The sequence below is a fragment of the Gopherus evgoodei genome, chromosome 5 (genome assembly GCF_007399415.2).
Source record: "Gopherus evgoodei ecotype Sinaloan lineage chromosome 5, rGopEvg1_v1.p, whole genome shotgun sequence".
NCBI lineage: Eukaryota > Metazoa > Chordata > Testudines > Testudinidae > Gopherus > Gopherus evgoodei.
In genome coordinates this window covers 118,459,267-118,465,095 of record NC_044326.1, presented here as the reverse complement: position 1 = coordinate 118,465,095, position 5,829 = coordinate 118,459,267, and positions in this window count along the sequence as shown.

The window sequence follows — 5,829 nt, the reverse complement described above, 5'->3', positions numbered from 1 at the left end:
AGATAGTGTGTGACTCTATCCTGCACTAATCTGCCACATATTAATTGTCCAAGTAGACCCTGTTGACGCACGCTAACAGATTGTCAATGTGTATCAACAGGGTCCCCATGAACAGTTAGCATGCAGCAGGCTAGTACCAGGTAGATTCACGCGACAACTTACTGTGAACTAAAAGTTCATGTAGATAACCCCTAATAAGGCCATTGAGGTCACCAAATTGTTTCAGACAGGGTACCATCAAATGATAACAACATGACATGAGCTAGATATTTTACTGGTGACCTGCAGTTGAAGATTATGTATACAATTTCTAAATCCCCAGAGCCACCCAGTCCCCCTTCAAATTCTCCTGAGCAGGTATTGAGATTTATTTATTTATTAACATTTTACCTACTGTGATAAAATGCTTGAGACATTACGTCTCATTGTCAGAATGTCCTTGGAAGAAAGCAGAAAAATACAGAATCATATTACACTTTCAAGCCATGTAGGCCATGGCCATAAAACTGTTTCCAATAAAGTTAGATGAACCCACATTATGCACAGCATTTTAATATTTTAGAAATATATACTTTTATCTATATAATATCTTGTCATACAATTTTTCAGTATTAACAACTGAAGGTTCTATGCAATCTGGGGTGAATTTAAGAAGGAAAATGTTAAGATACAAGATATTTTTCCAATCAGTAGCATGCTAGCATGAAACCTTCTGGAAAAAGTTTTGACTCTGATATTTGTCACTTTCTCTCTTTGATAACATTCTTGTTGGCTACCATACATGCCTGTATGACTTTGGATGAATCACTCTGTGCCTCAGTTTCCTCATCTATAAAATAAAAACAAATAATGTGTAGGGAAGTTGAGGCCAAAATAATTTATTGGAAAAGTGCTCTAAGATCATTGCTTTATTCTTATTACCAACACTAATTAAATGAGAATATACTTCTGTCCAGAGGGCCTCCGGTGGCCACCAAAGCTGTTAGATTTCTGTGGTTACTCTTTGTTTTGTTTATCTGAGGCATCTACTGGCATCGATTATGCTACCATTTATTATGGTTATGGACAAAACAAGGTGGGTTCTGCAAAATCTTTTTGGTTTTTTTTGTTTTGCAGAACAGCTCCCAAAAGTTTGCTTCTAAATCCCAATTTATCTGAACCTCTGAAGTCTGAAACATTGTATAAATCAGGGGTTCTCAAACTGAGGATAGGGACCCCTCAGGGGGTCACGAGGTTATTACATGGAGGGTTGTGAGCTATCAGTTTCCACCTCAAACCCCACTTTGCCTCCAGCATTTATAATGATGTTAAATAGATAAAGTGTTTTTAATTTCTAAGGGGTGGGAGTCACAGTCAGAGGCTTGCTGTGTGAAAGAAGTCACCAGTACAAAAGTTTGAGAACCACTGGTTTAAATGGTTCCAAGTGTTGGCTCATCTGCATGTGAGGTAGCATTGACTATTTCCACTGGCTATATCTGGATGGATAACAGGAGGTTCGATATTTGCTAGTACAGAAAGCCATGGTAGAGATGTTGATTTTAAAATTCCTGTGATTATTCACATGGTCTGATTCAGCTGCCTATCCACAGGTTGGGTGTGGCAGCTTCTTGTCGACACCAGTGCATAGTACTCTGCAACTGATGACACCAGGGAAAAGGCCGATGTTCATATCATTGGGGCTGGTGATCCCCAGCTTATTCCCCCTAACTTCTGAATAAAGTTGACATGAGCCGTCACTTTAGAGGCTACTTTCTAAAGTGTGGTCAAGAATGACACCGAGATATGTTGGTGTTGTGTCATAACACACAGTTTGACCAGAAAATTCAGAGTTTTGTGCAAGGTGGAAAGTAGAGACCATTGATTTGCTTGGATCTGGTTTCAGCTGCCACTCTTGGAAGTACTCCTAGAGGAGGATACTGCTTTCATCAATCTGTCAGCACCATATGACACAAGCTGGAAGGGTGGTCTGCTACTGAAACTGCAATAGCTTATCAGATGCAAAATCAGTCCCCCAAAGCACATCCAACCTTAGGGGAAGACACGTTCATATACACTATCAGCTGACTAGGTTTTAACTTTACAGCAATGATGAATCCTGGGCAACACTGTTCAAGGGCCTTGAGGTATGAGCTACAATGGCTTAGAAGGCTCAGCATAAGAAATAACTTCTATTGCCTTATTGCTTTGGTATGAAAGGCTCCGTAGGATATAAAGTGATTGACTAGGGAATAAGAAGAAACAAGTTGCGATGCAGTTTGGGATGATTCTTTGTGAAACAAAGTGTTCAAAACTGAAATTACTTCTGATTCAGTTTTTTTTCTTGTGAGCCATCTTTTGTTAAGGTGGATGTTTTGAAATAATCTTTTATTTCAAATTAACCACAATGGCAAAATTTTCCCGGTAATTCTGTGGGAAACGATGAGCACTATTCAGGGAAATAATCAGGAAAGAAAAAGCAATGAACAGAAAATATTGAACCCCATGAGACTAGAATTACACACACAGAAATAACACTGTTTCTTGGACACAGCAGAAGGGAATTGAAAGTAAAGATGTATGCAACTAAATTCTTAGAAACCAGGGAATAGGGTAATTAGGCTATAATATTTCATGGCCTTGATCCTGCAGAGTGCAGCAAGGAGCACAAAGGTTTTTTCACCCCTTTGCAAATGAGAGCTGAGGCTGTATGTAGAAAAAGCCAGGCTAAGCCCTAGGCATAGTCCCCTATGTTAGCCACAAGTATATCTCAAGCATCTTACACACTTGCTCCCATGCCTTTAAGAGCACATGATAAAAGTAGATGGGTTGTGAGGGCAGAATGGGCATCTTTGAGGAGACATGGGCTTACCGGTGATCTTCAAATAAATGCCTCCCTTCCCTAGCCCCTGAATGTGGACTCAGAAGATATCATTCTTGATTTTTTTTTTATATGACTGACAGGTCAGGTATTGATAGGAACAAGGCAGAAAAGATTTCAGCACAGGCATATAGGAAGCAGACCAGTTATAATCCTGTCATTCACTTTGCAGAGAGTCGGTCATTGTTCACAGAACTAGCTGCCTAATGACTTTTTGGTCTGGTCAAATTATCTCCCTGTCCTCTGAACTCCTTTGTGGTAACTCCTAATGACTTGCAATAACGCCTACCAGAACTGATCACTCGTCAGCCCCTTGCTGTTGAACTCAGCCAATAAATTGCTCAGGATTTGAGGTGATACTCCCAAGCACTGAACTTAAAGTCAATAGGAGCTTTATAGGCTTTTCTACCTTCCCTGCAGGAGAGAAATAGCTGCAAGTTTGTTGTTTGGAACGTCATTGATTGGTATAATGTTTGAACAAAGTGCTGACCAGATGATCACCTTCTCCACATGATCAGGATTTATGAGTAGAAAAATCAATCATATTAGCAATTAGTTACTTTACTGAGCCAATCCCCTGTTGTTAACTACTTATATTGCCCTATAATCCAGTTCTAGTAGTACAGCACAGAAAAATGAGACTGCACAACCAGTTTAGCCACAGTTATGTAGCCTGGTTTGGGGTGGGTTAGTAGGGTTGGTGTAATTTATCCACTTAATTTAATTTTATTTGATTGATTAATTTTTAATTAATTAGTAATATTAATCATAATTATTGGATATTAATTAGTATGGGTTTGGCTCGTCAATATATTTGATCAGAAGATAAAGTTCGTCCCGAATCAGGCTTCACAGAGTTTATAAAAGGAACTTCGGAGTATATGACAGGAGCTTACACTGAGACAGATATAGTCATAAAGACCTTTTTATTAAAATCAATGAAACAATAAGTAAATGTTAAAACAGTTCAAGATTACAAAGTTACAAAATATCACAGTTCTTTTTTAAGAGATATATTTATGATAATACACTGTTATAAGCTCACTCTGTGTAGTGCAGCAGCACTTTGGGTGTTTTTCACACCTCTGATAGAGGAAGCTATTGTATGCGTTTTGGTTTTAACCCTACATATACTAGATGCTTTAGAGGGTAAGAAAGAAGCAGAAGGGAAATTAGATTCCTTTTTTACTTACAGTTTTGAAAAGAAATAATACTATGGCCTATTAATAGTTAATAGCCTTCGTAGATGGATAGCATCGATATGTAGATGGGGGTGGAGGCGATGAAGAGTAGACAGGAACAGATAGATGGGTGTATCGCCTGTCTAATGGTGATTTGTTTCACCTTTTATAGAGCATTATTTGGAAATCCTTCCTCCTATGCCCAAATTTCATCTTTCCCCCACGGAAATGTTAGGGTACACCTGCCTCATAGGCTAATGTGTGTGCGTATGAATGACAGATATGTATGCATTTGTGGTGTACTTGTTAGATTTTTGGGCAGAAATCCCTTTTTCCACACTTTATTGTTATTGGTTCAGTTAAAGGTCTCCAGACATCTGCGCAGGTATTTTGTCTTATTAGTACTTTTCTGAGTAAGGGTCCCAAAGGTTGCCTTAGCGTCATACAGATGTCTGACCTGTAGGTATCTTGCATTTCAGCTATTGCAAATCTATAAATCTATAAGCCTATTACATACTTAAATTTATCAAAAAGACATTTTATATATACCAACAGATTAATCCTCAGGGCTACAGTTATAATTTAACCCTGTGGTTCTCAGCCTTTCCAGACTTCTGTGCTCCTTTCAGGAATCTGATTTGTCTTGTATACCTCAACTTTCATCTCACTTAAAAACTACTTGCATTGCTTGCAGATGGTATAGTGCTTACAAAAGGGGTTTGTTTTTTTTTTCATTTTAAACTGGCAAGGCTGGAACTCAGAAAACTTTTTTTGAAAAAATTCTACTGGCTTACCTGCATGCACAGGGATGTTTTGTCTTCAAACATCTTTGCAAATGCACCAGCTTCATGCTGCTATTTGATAGAGTTTCTCCCTAAAAGAACCACAAAGCTTGAGGTGGATCACTATTTGTAGACGTGAACCCAAAAGCAACAGATTCCTTGCAGAAATGATGTTTTTTTTCAGTCAGTCATTTTAAATTTCTGACAATTTTCACTGGTGCCATTACAGCCACTTCTACCTCATTTTAAAAATCTATCCATTTTTATATTGCAACCACATATGCACCATGACAACTTTAACGTCATTAACATGCTTGCACACATCAGTAAATGACATAAAATGTGTCTAATACACCGTGTATACGCAAGTTACATTGCTGTATAATATAGTATATAGAACAGTATAACAAATCATAGTATTAAATTGTAGTTTGCACTGACTTGACTAGTACTTTTTATGTAGCCTGTTGTAAAACTAGGCAAATATCTAGATGAGTTTATGTATCCCGTGGAAGATCTCAGCATGTACCTCCGGTTGAGAACTACTGATTTAATCCAGTTAATTCAGCTGACTAACAAAATACATCTATTTCAGTGAATTTCAGCAGCTCTAGCGAGAGAATCAGACTATATTAGAATCATAGAAAATCAGGGTTGGAAGGGACCTCAGGAGATCATCTAGTCCAACCCCCTGCTCAAAGCAGGACCAATCCCCAACTAAACATTATTTCACTTTCTTTTTTTTTGTTTTTAAAATACTTGTCTAAATAAAGCTCTCTGAGGCTATAGGGAACACCAGCAGCTTCTGATATTTTAGAGCATCACAAGTGTGTTGCAAGCAGACTGCCTCAAGGAAGGACATTAATGGACACCATACTATCCAGCCAGGCTACTGGGTCCACAATATGAGCAAGACCGGTCTACAGCAATATTACTTAAGCTTAAGCTTGGAGAAGTGATCTAGAACTTTTACTAAGAGCTTCACTCAACTTTATGAACAGAATGAAAC